We start from the raw sequence: 16,363 nt of genomic DNA, 5'->3' as shown, positions 1-16,363 counted from the left end.
GATAAGTTAAAAATATACATTCAAATTGACCAGCAAAAGATGTGGCAAGGTCATTATAGCAGATACTTGTACAGTGATTCTGTAAATTATAAGTAAGGGTTGGTAATAAGAAATCAATGTAAGAGGGCTCATGTGAGCTTACACTCTATCACTCTATGGGGCACATTTATCAATATTCACATAAAGTGAAAAGTAGTTTTCAATCCTTATCGCAATGATAAGGATTGAACTACTTCTCACATTTATGTACAGCCCTGCACAGAAACAGCAGTTCCGAAAAACTGCTGTTTCAGTGATAAAAAAAATCATACTTACCCCCCTCTTCGGAAGCGCTGTCTCCGGGTCTTCTCTTCACTCTTCAATTGCGCATGTCCAGTTCCAAGAACTGGACATGCACACACAGATCCCCTCTCTGTCTCTGCAACGATATTTGCAGAGAGAGAGCGCTGAGTGACAGGGAGGGATCATGCGATCCCTCCACACATGCGCTGTCCAGCTCTGCTCTCCGGAGCAGAGCTGACAGCATTAGATTTCTTCCATTCCGATGATGTACGCCAGCTCCAGCTGGCGCACATTAACATGACAAGTTCCCGAAAAAAATGTTTTTTCGGGACTTGTTAGATTGCGGCCAGGAGCAGTCACCATTCTGTTGAATGGTGACTGCTCCCAAAAACGATCTGAAGTGAAAAGCAGTCATTTTCATCAGTCATCAGTGCGATGGGACTTTAATAAATTTGCGTTGGACACTTTCTGGACCAAATTACACGGTAAGTGCACGATAGTGCAATACCGTTTTTTCTTAAATATGCCCCTATATGTCCTATGTGTGACATTAATTCGTTTTTATGATATATAAAATGTCTAGAAATCATTTACAATCATATATGCAAAATGTATCAACAGTGGTATTGAATACCTCATATATATTTAATTCAGTGAAAACATTTTATATCCATCAATGGCATAGTCAGGTGGGTCTCCTCTCAGCATAGTATGATATGCAGCCTGCTGAATATCTGATGTACACTGTGCATTCCATGTACCTCACAGTACAGACCACCACACACTCTCCCTGTTTCTGCACCCACATAACTGGGTGCGGTCAGTGATTTCCCATAATTAGACCTGGGGATCCTTGCATTTGAGTGGATAAGGAGGAGCTAATTCATATCGGATTATTACTTTTTACAAATGCATCTGGATTAGCTGATAGTCCTCTGTTATGGGCCGGTTCTCAAAACACAGATGAGAGGCATACTTAAAAATATAAAAATGAAATAAAACTTCTTAATTTAAAAAAACAAACAAATGTACATTTTTTTCAAAGACAGAGATGGGAACAGTGCCATGTATAGGATGTAAAGAGGTATAACACTTGATTGAATGAATATTTTATATATGTATGCTTACATTACGGGTATGTACTCATTCCCATGATACACCTGAATTCAGGTGAGCTGCAGCATCAGTGCATGACAAAATATTGATCTATTGATAAGCATGGTAATCTCTGTATTTATACTGACAACATTTTGTTTTTACAAAGACCAGATGCACAACAGACACTACTTGTAGCTTTTATTATTTTTATTTATCACTAGCTTTCAAATTATAGTCCATCCCAATAGGCAACAAATTACAGAGAAATACATCAACAAATTGTAATGAATCATTAAACATTTTTTTCAGGTCTCACTGGTGCTGCCTTAAGCTAGCTGGCTTCCGTGTAGGCAGTATAATGACACACTTTATAAGATGATACCAATCCCTCCCAATCCAGACTGGCAGGTGTCCACCCTCCCCCAATAGGAACAATATACACAAAATCTAGCACTAACCAATTGACATTCTGTTAAAACAGATGATATAGGAGGTAAATGTTCAGCATAGGTACACAAATATGTACATATCGATAACCAGTAATGTATCTGTCTATTATAATTGTTCTCAAAATCCAAATTGCTTGTGATGGCTAACCGTGCTTGACAATATAAATGATGTCCACATATCCAACCATCATATATGGTGAATCAATAAAATTTCCTTCTGCTGCTTTGTGAAAAAAAAAGTCTCTCTTGTCCTTAATAATTCTTAAATGAATGCAGTACCTTAAGTCCTTATTTCAGTCCTTTATGTGTGGGTATGAAAATATAGATAATATAGACATAATAACGCTGCAGGATTGTAATTTCTATCACAGATCAAATTACTTGGATTTGGTGAACAGCCTAACAAATGTAAATGATCATGAGCTTGTCTCACCACAGTCTCTGTTTGTTTGGAATCCATATATATGTGAATAAATGAATACAATACAAATATGTAGAACATAATGATACAGTGGTTGTCTTTGGGGTAAATTCTGACCAAGCTCCTATCTGCGTGTTGTTTGTGTTCATGTGGGTTTCCGTAATCCTTAATTGGTTTCTGACAAAACTGGACCCGGTTTGTGTTTATATGTCTGTGGTACAGAAATTATACTGCAAGATTTACTGGGGCACGGCCTTATATGTCTTAATAAACATCTGTCATTGCACAAATACAATTAGATATCAAGAAATGTTCCATTTCAATCTGGGTATAAGTATGCTCTGGCTGTACGTTGCTTTCTGTATGCAGACAGACAGAATAAAGTGCAGGATACACACATGCATATGTGCACTATAAAGTCCCATCATAAAGCATGCAAAAAATAAATTTTCATAAAATTAATTTATAACTCTTAATACCATAATCATTAATAAAAACACATGTTTCAAAAAAAAAAATCATATTTTTACATGAGATACATAAATCTTAATCCATACTGTACATAACATGCATTCTTCTAGTTTCACTTACTTGCAAACACATGTTCTGACATGCATACATCACAATTTTGCCTAAGAACACAGCCATAAATAAAGAATGGTATCAAAACATCCTCCAAGAGCAACTTCTCCCAACCATCCAAGAACAGTTTGGTTAAGAACAATGCCTTTTCCAGCATGATGGAGCACCTTGCCATAAGGCAAAAGTGATAACTAAGTGGTTTAAGATCAAAACATCAAAATTTTCGGTCCATGACCAGGAAACTCCACAAACCTTAATCCCATTGAGAACTTGTGGTCAATCCTCAAGAGGCAGGTGGACACACAAAAGCCCACAAATCCTGAAAAAACTCCAAGCTTTGATCAGTCAGTATGTGGCCCAGAAGTTGATTGACAGCGTGCCAGGGTGAATTGCAGAGGTCTTCAACAAGAAGGGTCAACACTGCAAATATTGACTCTTTGCATAAACTTAATGTAATTATTATTATTATCTTTACTTTATGAGGCACCACAAAGGGTCCGCAGCGCCGTACATAATATACCAAAATCAGTGAGCCATGACACAACATGATAGAGAAAAAATAAAAATGAACAAATATATACACAGACACAGGTAACATGGTAATGCAAATCACATTATTACTGGGACAATGAGTGAAAGTGATGGTAGAAATCAGCAAGAAGTAGGCCAAAGCTTAAGAAAATAGGGCTAGGGAAGCAGGCCAAGAGGTACAGAGGGTGTTGGAATAGTAAAAGGAGCACACAAGGAAAGAGGGCCCTGCTCCTGAGAGTTTACATCCTAAAGGAGATGGCGGAGACACAAATAGGGTGGTACTAACTGGGGGCGAGAGATAGGAGGAGGACTGATAGACTTGAATGAAGAAATGAGTCTTAAGGGCACGCTTGAAGCCTTTGAGAGTAGATGCTAACCTGATGGAACGTGGAAGATCATTCCACAGCTGGGGAGCAGCCTGGGCAAAGTCCTGGAGACGGGAGTGAGAAGAGGTGATCAGTGAAGCAGTGAGAAGGCGGTCAGAGGCAGAGCAGAGCGGGGTGGCTAGGAGTGCATGGTCAATGGTATCAAAGGCAGCAGAGAGGATAAGAAGGGAGTAGTGTCTTTTGGATTTAGTGAGGAGGAGGTCATTAGTGACCTTAGTGAGGGGAGTTTCAGTGGAGTGGAGGGGGCGAAAACCGGATTGGAGCGGGTCAAGGAGTGAGTGAGAAAAGAGAAAGGAGGTGAGACGGTTGTAGACAACCTGTTCAAGGAGTTTGGAGGAAAAAGGAAGAAGCGAAATAGGGCGGTAATTAGGGAGAGAGGTGGGATCAAGGGACGGTTTCAGAGTATGGGGGAGACAAGAGCATGTTTAAATGAGGAGGGGAAGATTCCAGAGGAGAGGGATAGGTTGAGGAGGTGGGCAAGGTGGGAACAGGCTTCAAGAGAGAGGGAGCGGAGGAGGTGGGAGGGGATTGGGTCCTGTGGGCAAGTGGAGAGGGGAGAGGAAGAGAGGATATGGACTTCATCTGCAGATACCGGAGTGAAGAAAGAGAAGGAGGGTGAGCTAGCAAGAAGGGAGGGCAGAAAGGAGACAGCAGTTGTATAGGAGGGTGGGCAGGGGAACAGAGTGGGCAGGGAGGGGGGAGAGGGTGGGGTAAGAAGGGACTGCTGGGAGATGTCATGACTTACAGGGCCGGATTAAGGGGGGGCAAGTGCCCTGGGCCCCCCTCTCTCAGGGGCCCCCCAGACCAGTTGAAGGTGGCAAAAAGCCGACGGGGGTTGGAGGACTGGGAAGAAATGAGAGCTTTAAAGAAGGATTGCTTAGAGAGTGATAGGGCCGAACTGTAAGAGGCAAGTATGAAATTGAAGTGGAGGAAGTCAGCATGAGTGCATGACTTTCTCCAGAGCCGTTCTGCGCTGCGAGAGCATTTTTGAAGATAAATAAAAGCCTTCGACACTTAAGAAATGTTTGTAATTTTACTTCAGTATACCATAGCAACATCTGACAAAAAGGTCTAAAAACAATGAAGCAACAAACTTTGCGAAAACCAATATTTGTGTCATTCTCAAAACTTTTGGCCATGACTGTAAACTTGCGTTCGAAGATGAATCAGGCCCAATGTGTTTCGTTTTGTTGTTCTTCCCAGTCGTCAAAGTATTAATGACAGCTTAAATGCAGCTGAAAGCTCAAAAGAAAACAAAAGCAAACACTGTAAGGATGCTGTGAAGTAGTGAGTAGGTTTGATTAGGACTAGAATGTAAGTCACTAGCCCCAAACTGTCTAACTGAAGTTAAAGTACATTCAGTTTATTCAATATGGTGTTTTGAACTTTTCAACAGGGATGTATAAAATTGGCCACAAATGCAATGATGCTTTCGATATTGGAAAACTGGCACAAAATCACAGTGTCCCCAAAATTGAGCATGGTAATAATTCAGTTAAAATCAAATCTTAATTCATGTGTGTGGCCAGGTTGGAAACAGATTGTTGCAGGTATTTATAAGCACCCACAAAACAGTTGGTATAACACATCATAGAAAAAACAAGTCACACATAGAAACACAAGGTATAGACATGAAACAGAGGGTAGAGATGGCTTGTGACATCTTACACTGTATACATCCTAGCATTAGTTTTAGTGATGTCAGTGTATAAATATTTTCAGACAGGCTGCATTGTGTCCATGGACAGCTAGTTGGTCACATATGTCATACAATTGTCTTTTTCCTTAAGTCTCAACATTTCAGATTTTTTTTGTGTGAAAAAGAGGCTTGATGACCACAAGTCTTTACTTCACAGTATACTCCTAGACCGTTACTTCACCTGCCAGTAACCAGATGGAATTCACTTCCATTTCATTAAATCAATTCACTTACCAGCAACAAAAAGATGGAAGTAACTAAACATCTTGCTGAGCAGCCTTATGAGCCCACTAATTGACATCCCTCTAACAGGTCCTAAAGAAAGTAAAATCCTGAATGGTCACAGTTTTCTTTAAAGAGAAGCTAAAATGAAAGTACTCATTTTGGTATGTTGCGATATATAATTCAGTACACAACATTTTGTTATGTTTCCTAAGTCATTAGAACAGTTCTATTTGCACATGCACCAATTTCTATCAAGGTGCCCATATACAATTATTATTATTATTATCATTTATTTATATAGCGCCACTAATTCCGCAGTGCTGTACAGAGAACTCACATCAGTCCCTACACCATTGGGGCTTACAGTCTAAATTCCCTAACACACACACAGACAGACAGACAGACAGACACACGGACACACAGACTGACACACACACAGACAGACACACAGACTGTCACACAGACAGACACACACACAGACAGACAGACACACAGACACACACAGACACACACACACACACACACAGACAGACACACACAGACACACAAACAGACACACAGACAGACAGACACACACACAGACACACAGACACACACACAGACACACACACACAATCACAGACTAGGGTCAATTTGTTAGCAGCCAATTAACCTACCAGTATGTTATGTCCTACAGCTTGACCTGAGTGATTTATGCCCAGTTTATGATCACCCACATGTTCACATAGTCATCATTCAGCCGTATTTTTCACCAGTCCCACCTAGCATCTAATAGATCTCAACCAAATATTGACCAAGATTGACAACGGTTGTGGACCACAAATTGCAGCCAGAAAGGTCTACAATTACTTAAGGGGCCATCAGAAGATGGGCACCTTTAGTTCTATCTTCGTGGTAAATTGATGCTCTTATATATCCACACAAGTCCACACCAGAAAATTAGTTGGCTTTATAACTATATGTAAAGTGGTTTGTAAACAACAGCTTTAGTTTACACTACAGCAGACATTATTATCATGATACAATATGTTTGTTCCAAATATTGTTTTACCCAGGGGTGTGGAGTGAGTGGAGAAATGTCACCTCTACAAGTCTGTCTGTTTATGATCATTTTATTTAAGTGCACATTTTATAAAAAAAATAGTATTACTTAAAAGTATATTTAAAATAACATTTAGAAGTGAATAGTTGTTTAGTTTTATTGTTGGAACTACAGTACTGTTGTTTTGCTTCTCTCCCTCAGTCTTAGTGGACTGCCACATTTCACTACAATGTAATTGATAAGTACATAGAATTAAGTAATTAACTGATAGTGCCGTTTATGAGTTAGGTGATAATATTTAGTAAATAAAGAGATATCAGGTGTGGCACACCATTATGTAAAGTTGTATTCATGCCAATTAACACATTTAAGAGTTCTAGCTATATAATTTGTTATAATTTGCAATTATTCTTTGTGATCAACAATTGGGTAAGTTTGCCTGTCTTCTGTCCCCCATCCTTTGTATAACATATGTAACTGTCTATTGCCTCATTAATTAGGTAATGTATAATAAGGGTATTGTATAAACTGATACATGTGACGTGTGCCCTTTGTACGTCCATGCTTAATAATGACATCTTATGGCAATTGTGCATGCCACCCACAAGTATGTCTGTTATGGGACCATTGGTAAGCGCTACGGAATTTGCTGGCACTATATAAATAAATTATGATGATGGGCAATTCTTTACACTGGCTGTAACCAGCCTATAAATCAGTCATCTCTAAACACTATTTACAATGTATTGTAGCAGCAGTTAAGGATAGCCATTAGCTCAATAGTACCAGTTTTGTTTAATCATTATCTCATTTTTTTAAGAAATGTTTTACAGTTAATCATTAGGAGGAAACCGTGTACATTTCATTAAACAAATTAGAATATAGACTTCTGAGCAATCTAAAATCTGACACATAATGAAAATGAACATATCTTTCCTTTTATCTATATACCTAACCTTTCTGCTAATCTGCAAAGATCAACATATTTCCCAAGGCAGCAGCTACCACAGACCTCTCACTTGCATAGCTCCTCTTTTTACGTCATTACAATGAATATAAAGTCTAAACGTTTGAAGAGAGCCAGAAAGAGCAAGGGCATCTGACTCATCTCTCTCCTGAGAACAGGGCTCATCTGCTGTGAATGAGAGTGAGGGGGAGGGCATTCAGCATTTGTAGTCATGCTTCCTCCTGGCTCAAAATAGCTTGATATAGAAAATGATATTTATGGATCTTGCCAATGATTATCCCCACAAGATACAGTGACACAGGTTACGTGTGATAAATGAAACATCGTACATGAGAAAAAGAAGCTCACTGACTTTGGAAAAAGAGTCAAACAATTGTATGAATTGTGATGAAATCCAGATACTGGTAGTTTTATTGAATAAGTATGGTGCATATTATAGAGGTAATGGTGGAAAAAACAGTTTGGATGTCTGAACTTTGTTTGATATAGAAATAATTTTAAAGTTGGTTTTTTTTCACTTTAACATTTTTACTAAATCCCCTTCTTTCCCTATAATACTACCTTGTTGGGGGTTTCTCTCTTGGGATCCTACCATTTGCAGTATTTAGCAGAGTCCAGGCACTCACATGTACCTCGGACCTTCAATACTGCTTGGCTGTCTCCGTAGCAAATACTCAATACAGCTGTTCTAAATTAAGACCAAATGCTGATTAGAGAAGCACTTTCTGTGTCAGATATCTCTACAGAGCTGGGTGCTACAGATATCAGCTGTTGCATACCATTTTGCACAGTATTATTCATCCTAAACAAGAGTTGTAGCTATATATTTTGCTATAATTTGCAATTATTTATTTCATGATCAATAATTGGGTATATGTATGCATGTCTTCTGTTCCCCAGCCATAACTAACTGCCTCATCAATTAATGAAATAGGATATTGTAGTAACTGAAACAGGTGCTATTAAGGGTTGTGTGTCCATTGTAGGATGGCATTATATGACATTTGTGCATGCCACCCACAAGTAAGTCTCACTATCTTCCAAAAGATCAGTATATTCATCTACCAAGATAATGTGTGAAGCTCTGAAGATTGCGATGATCTTACGGACTACAATTCGTTCTGTCTCTGTTCCCTTCAAAACTATGGACAAACAAAAAAAAGATTAAATGTGTCCATACATACTGTTTTAGACATCATTGGCCAAAAATTGCAGCATGTGTGGGGCCTTCAAGATTCCCAATCTTAATCAATATCTGAAGAGGATTACTTAAATGTCAACAACATCAGATGGTAAATCCAGTTGAACGATAACCACATCTGCCCGTGTATGCTGTTATTGTCCAGCCATGTACAATGGTCATTTCACCCAAGTGGCAAACTGTCAGATCTTCCCGATTTGGATTTATGTATATGTCTTGCATGGTCAAACCTGAAAAAGAGATTGTCCTCTGTATGGGCAACTTAAAATATTTTAAAAAGGTGCACACATTAAAATGGGATCAGTCTTTTAAGAATACTTTTACAAGGAATAAAAACTATTTTGAAAGCAACGTAAGCGCACCTGTCCTCTACAAACAACACCTCTGAACGAACAAAATATTATTAATATGTTACATTATTGTGTTTTAAAGCTGTTTAGTTTTTCTACAGCCACCTTTTTATATTTCCAGTGTGAAGTTGTCCGTCTTCTGGACAGCTTTAGTGAGAGTGTGAGCAGCGGAAGTACTGGTTCACTCTGGCTGCTTTCTGTCCACTGGTCAATCACATGAGATTAGCATCACCAACGTCTACTCATCAGACGCTAATTCAATTAAATCCTAAGGAATTCATGACACTGGTAAGGCAGTGTACTGTGGCCAGCAGTGCCAATATATACTGGACAATCCAGAGTTTCCCAAAAGAGGCATGGTCATTGGACAGGGGCACAGAATGGTCTTTCTATAGACAGATTGGGCCATGGTTTGTTTGGATCAGGGGTTGAATTTTGCAGAATAGGAGTATGGCAGGTGTTATAGCAATAGTATGTGTGGCAACAATTGTACATTGTAGATAGGCTCTAGTTAGTCTACACCAGTGATGGGCAACCTGATACACTGCCAAAATCTCAGTAATAAGTTAAAATAATAAATGTAATCAAAGAGACACCTATCTGTAATAACATATGAGCTGGCATTTTTAACTTCCAATTTAGCATTTATATCATACTTTTAATTTGTAAAGTTATGACATAAATTTTTCAAAAAAAATATAATCTTTATTTCTGGTGTACAACTACAACTGCACACTTTGATTTATATTTATATCATCATCATCATCATTTATTTATATGGCGCTAACATTTTCCGTAGCGCTTTACAATTGGGGACAAACATAGTAAACTAATAAACAAACTGGGTAAAACAGACAAAGGGGTGAGAAGGCCGCTGCTCGCTAGCTTACAATCTATGGATGTATCAAATATTGTATAATACTAGAGACTAAACAACATTCCCCACAATTCTGAAGTACTTGTATGTAACAAAATGCAACTGGCTGTGCAGAGGAAACCCTGATCTGCCATGTTTTCATATTGTAGCCTTTTCAGCACTGGCCATGAGCTTTTGTTGATCAGCAGTAGAGATCTAAAGACATTAAAGAAAAACAAAAACCACCTAGCCCCCATTCAAGGCGCTGCCTCACTGCTTTGTCCGTCTTTATTATGTGGGCTGCTAAGCCACTTATCAGTTTCTCTCTGTCTGCAGTCTGTCTCTCTGCAGCTTCTGGTGCCGGCCTCCTGCCAGCTACTCCACAACCCTCCAATCAGCTGTCCCATGAGCTCTCTCCAATGAGCCAACTCCTCAGACTCCTCCAACCATCACCTTTCTCAGGCCTCCTGTCTGACCTTCAAAGGACTCACTGGGTCCTTTTGTTAATCTAGTAGTGGAGGATCCTAAAGCCAAAGGCCTGAACGGGTGGCTTTCTTGCGCTATCCTATACAAGATGATGTGACAGAGGAGACTTGCCATGTTACCATTTTATTCCACAAATATCTGGGAATTCTGGGAATGCTGACATCTTGTGCATTACACCTGGTGAGATCTCCTTTACCTGGTTCCTTGCAAACTGGTCATGGTGGGAGTACACATTGGCTCGTTCCTCTATGATGTTCCTGTATTCTTATGAATATTTGTGCAATCTACAAAACGGTTGCCTCCATTCTGTATAGATGATGGAAACATTTTAAAAGTTAATTTTATTGTAATCCAGAATACAACTTTTAAGCCTCCTCCCACCAAAATACTAGAATTAGTAATGGAAAAAAAAAGTTACTGTAAGCGGTTATTCTGATGCTGTACCGCTGGATTTTTTAATTTGACGAATATAGTTCAATTTTTGTATATCTTACTGTGACCTGGATCACAGTGAGTAGTGTTCCTTCTGGGACCCCATAAATATCTCTCTTCAAGTACTTTGTCATTACTGACTCCAGAGCTGCTCAAAACCTTTGTGGATCATTATTAAAGGCTTTGTGTGATTGTGCATAATCTCTATGTAATATTCTATTTATATAGTAATCTATCTTATTTTCCATAATTTGACTTTAGACAATTATTAATTCACTTTGCAATTTAAGGCTTTTCATATCGCTTTTGGATTGATTTTTTTTTTATAAATTTATTTAATTTGTTTATATACTTTACACTTGTGGTAGACAGTCTACTATAGTTTGGGGGGCCGACATGCTTTAATAAACAGATGGGGACGTTTGGTTATGGCGATTTGGGCAATTCAGCATGTGATGCCTCCAAAATCCAGCAGCTTGCCCATCACTAGCTTAAATAAAAGGATACCAATAATACCCGTAACCTGAACCCAAAAATAATATGATAAGTCTTACATTAAAAAGAAAATTAAGAAGAAATATGGAAGGAAATATTATTAGGTAAATTGAGAGTTACAGAGCACAAAACAATACTCAATACTACTGCTGCTGTGCACTTATCTTCTCCCAATCAAGCCCATTCTGCCTGTTGTAGTACTTCCCCAGCAGTGCTGTCTCAAGTCATTTGTCATTTTATGCTTATAATTGGTCACTACCAGTGGTAACTTAGAGTGTGGTGGAACAGGTCAGATGTCCTGGAAAGTGACGTAGACACTAAGCAATATTATTGCCTGGAATCTTTGTAGCAGCTCCACCCACAATGGGTATTGCTGGAGTACAGCATAGAAGTGAAAGTGCCTATTTTTAGGTCCTGGCATCACTAGGACACCTAATACAGGTTTTGCTGACCAAGGTGCCATTGTATAATTGAATTACTGCTGCATACCTCTACTCATTAAAAGATGCAGCCATTTTGATCAGCAGATACAGCATTGTATACAATACACATTAAATCTTTTGAGAAAGGAGGCTGTTAAATGTGAATACTATGACTAGCTGGATCTGACCTGTTGGCATCGCCAGTGACCATTACATCATAACAGGTTATTATGTTTCCTGATTTTCAGTTCAGGATAGTGTTTGAATTTAACCTTCCTGACTATAATGAGCCGTCACATTACTACCTATGGCTTACTCTGAAATCCTTGTTAGCTACCGTCTCTGTGGTTTGATGGCAAACTGTCCCGTTGCCCGTGATGGTTCACACTACTTGTAGTCGTGGCTGTTGCTAACCAGCCCGAACGTAGTTTCTTCTTCAGTTACTGCCCCTTCCGTCCTGGCTGGGATGCTCTGATCAGGAATTGCAGTCCCATGACTGCACTTACCTATGGCTGTGGAGGTGCTCGATCCCAGGGGAGCATTGTGGTTGGTGCTCATCCGGTTAAAAGGCAGGGTGGGCTTATCCTCCTTGCCAGTTATAGTGTTTTTGCCCTGCATTACGTTTAGCCTGCTGTATTGTTAATATGATATTCTGCTTGATTACCTGTTTCCTGACCCTGCTTGTTCCAGGATATTTCTTGCCTGCTGCCCGTCTCGACCTTTGGCTTTGTTCTTTGGCTCTTCCTTGCTCACTGCTTGCCCTGACCTTCTGGCTTGACCTTGATATTCCTGTTCACTGCCTGCCCTAGATCATTTGCTTTGATACTGATTATTCTGTATATACCATCTGGTGTGCTACTTATATTCAACTAAAAGTGAAGTTGTTTCTTTATTTTTAAAACTTGAGATGTAAAGACCAATGAGTGACTTCCTTTGTTGACATATTTATTATGGATTGCACAACTTCTTTTCTTTCTTTCTGTATTTGAAACTTTGGTCATGGGGGCACATCTTCAGGGTCTAGGGAGTGGGAATAATAATTTTGATTCTTCAAAGAGGTTCATTGTTTGATGTTTTGTAACTCCTATATGATGAACAAGAACAGATCAATGCAGACCTTACACAGTGTAGAAGGTCTATTGAGGTGTTTTGTGCAGTTTCATCAATTGGCTACTTATTTCAAGTGAAATAATCTTCTTCTTTGTTGTAATTTTCATGTGGGTTTTTCTGATGTTACAATAAACACAATGATACATAGCATGTTGAAACATGCAATTTTTGTCTTGATTCATTCCGTGTGTAACAGATTCTGGATACTTCTACTACTAATCTTGATTAGCGCTAGCTTACCTGAGGTGCGGAGTCTAACGATCTCCCCGGTGTTCACCAAGAACCGCCGCAAGGCGGGGTGGGCTTTGCTGCCAGGAGTCGCAGGTCGCAGTCCTCAGGTTTGCCCCAAGATGTAGTACAGCGGAGTGGAGCGGAGGTAGCGGAGTCAGACAAGCCGGTTCGGTACACAGGAATGGAGTCAGGCAGAATCAGAAGGCAACTCGGAGTCAACAGGCGAGGTTAGGTACACGGGTCACAAGAACAGAAGAATGGTCAGCAAGCCGGGTCGGTACACAGGGATAGGAGAGCCAGGGTAGTCAAGCAGGCAGAGATCAGCACACAGGAAGACACTGGAAGACACAGCAATCCACGAAGAGCAGGAGCCAGGAACAGGTAAGTGTTGCTCTGACACTCAGCGAGTGTCAGAGTGAGGTTTTTATCCTGACAGGGATTCAAAATCCCCGCCTCTAGGTTGAGGTCATGTGACCACCTCCGGGTGCGGTCACGTGGTCCCGGATGCGGAAGTGCGGCTTCTGGACGGAGCAGCGGGGATCAATGCAAGGATGGAGGCCCCCATCTTTCTTTTTTACGAAGAAGAAGCCAGCCCCAGCTGGGGAGGCAGACTTGCGGATGAAGCCCCTTTTTAGATTTTCTTGGACGTACTCCTCCATAGCCTTAGACTCCGGGAGGGAAAGGGGGTAAACACGGCCCCTGGGAATGGGTTTACCAGGTATCAGATCAATGCCACAATCCCAGATTCTGTGAGGAGAAAGTCTAGTAGCTTCTTGTTGACAAAAAACTTCAGAGAAGGTTTGGTATGGTTCAGGCAAAAGAGTCACAGGAAATTCTTGGGAACGTCTGGGACTATTCGGAGGAACCACTCTCTGAAGACAGTGAGAGAAGCAGGACTGTCCCCAGGACAATATGTGACCTGATTTCCAGTCTAAGGTGGGGGAGTGGAGACGAAGCCATGGAAGTCCTAGGATGACTGGGTTGGTAGATTTCTGAATTACTAGAAAAGAAATCTTCTCCCGATGAAGCGCTCCTATCTGAAGCAGGAGGGGAATGGTGCGTACCAGAATGGACCCCTCAGGAATTCTTCCCCCATCAATGGCCATCAGAGAGATTGGTTGTTCCAAAGCTTGTATGGGAATAGCAAATTGTTTAACTACTGCGGCAGAGATGAAATTTCCTGCGGCTCCGGAATCAAGAAGAGCCGACTGCGGGAAAGTCTTTTGTCCTAACTGAAGGGAAATGGGAATAGACAGGCAATCATTACTACTGGGAACTGACTGACACTGAGAGAAGAGGCCCAATGATAAAGCTCCTGAACTCGTTTGGCCCTGTCGTTTCCCGAGCGTTTAGAACAAGAACTCAGAAGATGGCCGCTCCCTCCACATTAAAAACACAACTTGTTCCGAAATCTCCTCTCTTTCTTCGGCTGACAGGCGGGTCCTCCCCAGTTGCATGGGCTCTTCAGGAGGAAGAACAGGGGTTTGGAAGTTGGGAGCCAAGCGAATCATACTACGCCGAGACTGTTCCTTCTCGGAATTACGTTCCTTGAAACGCAAATCAACTTTGACACAGAGAGAGATAATATCATCCAAAGACGTAGGGAGTTCCTGAGATACCAGCTCGTCTTTGATCCGGTCTGAAAGGCCCTGCCAGAACGTAGCTACTAGGGCCTCATCGTTCCAGCAAAGTTCAGAGGCCATAGTTCTGAAGTGGACCGCATACTGTCCCACAGACTGGTTTACCTGGCGGAGACGTAATAAGCCGGAAGCGGCATTGGACACCCTTCCTGGCTCATCAAATATTTTCTTGAAAGTGGACAAAAAGACGCTGAAGTTATGTAGAATGGGGTCATCCCTCTCCCATAAGGGGGAAGCCCATGCTAAGGCTTGACCGGACAATAAAGAAATCACATAGGCCACTTTTGTTTTTTCGGAAGGGAAGTTCCCTGGTAATAGCTCGAATTGTATGGAGCATTGATTTAAAAATCCTCTGCAATACTTGGGGTCCCCATCCAACTTGGGTGGGTTAGGTAACCGTAACTCTGAGGAAGAAGCTGCTGCTGCGGCCTGAGGTACAGGAGCCACTGCCGGCCCAGGTGGTCCACTAGCCACTAGGGTGTTCTGGACAACATCCAACCGAGTAGATAGACTATTGAGGAATTTTAAAAGTTGCTCTTGGTTAGCTTCTTGCTTATCCATCCTCCCCACTAAATGTTCCAACAGATCTTTAGCTGCCGCATCCATGGTCAGAGCAAACTGTAACAGATTCTGGATACTTCTACTACTAATCTTGATTAGCGCTGGCCTACCTGAGGTGCGGAGTCTAACGATCTCCCCGGTGTTCACCAAGAACCGCCGCAAGGCGGGGTGGGCTTTGCTGCCAGGAGTCGCAGGTCGCGGTCCTCAGGTTCGCCCCAAGATGTAGTACAGCGGAGTGGAGCGGAGGTAGCGGAGTCAGACAAGCCGGTTCGGTACACAGGAATGGAGTCAGGCAGAATCAGAAGGCAACTCGGAGTCAACAGGCCAGGTTCGGTACATGGGTCATAAGAACAGAAGAATGGTCAGCAAGCCGGGTCGGTACACATGGATAGGAGAGCCAGGGTAGTCAAGCAGGCAGAGATCAGCACACAGGAAGACACTGGAGACTGGAAGATACAGCAATCCACGAAGAGCAGGAGCCAGGAACAGGTAAGTGTTGCTCTGACACTCAGCGAGTGTCAGAGTGAGGTTTTTATCCTGACAGGGATTCAAAATCCCCGCCTCTAGGTTGAGGTCATGTGACCGACCTCCGGGTGCGGTCACGTGGCCCTGGATGCGAAAGTGCGGCTTCTGGACGGAGCGGCGGGGATCAGGTAAGTCCGTTACACTGTGTTAGGTTTCCATCTGCCTTGCATTCTGCTTGTTACTGCTATGCAGTTCAGGAATGTTTCCCTCTAAGTGCTGAAAGAAATGCTGTACTTTATAAATTCTCACCTGTCCTGCACTCATTACCAGTGATAAAGTTGCACACTAGCTTTCTGGTTCCTGTATGCTTCTCACCTTATATCAAACAGTTTCTGGCTCTGGATTAAGTGGTTTCCTAGTTCCTGATATCTG

The 16,363-nt window shown here is 41.3% G+C and overlaps 1 long non-coding RNA gene across 1 annotated transcript in view; it reads left to right on the top strand.

Moving 5' to 3' along the window:
* The window catches only part of LOC142143738 (uncharacterized), a 713,023-nt gene that overhangs the window by 51,846 nt on the left and 644,814 nt on the right, over window positions 1-16,363 (top strand). The window lies entirely within an intron of this gene.

This window comes from Mixophyes fleayi, chromosome 3 (genome assembly GCF_038048845.1).
Source record: "Mixophyes fleayi isolate aMixFle1 chromosome 3, aMixFle1.hap1, whole genome shotgun sequence".
Lineage (NCBI taxonomy): Eukaryota > Metazoa > Chordata > Amphibia > Anura > Limnodynastidae > Mixophyes > Mixophyes fleayi.
The sequence above is the reverse complement of the archived record's forward strand: the minus strand, read 5'-3'. Positions and strand labels throughout refer to the sequence as shown.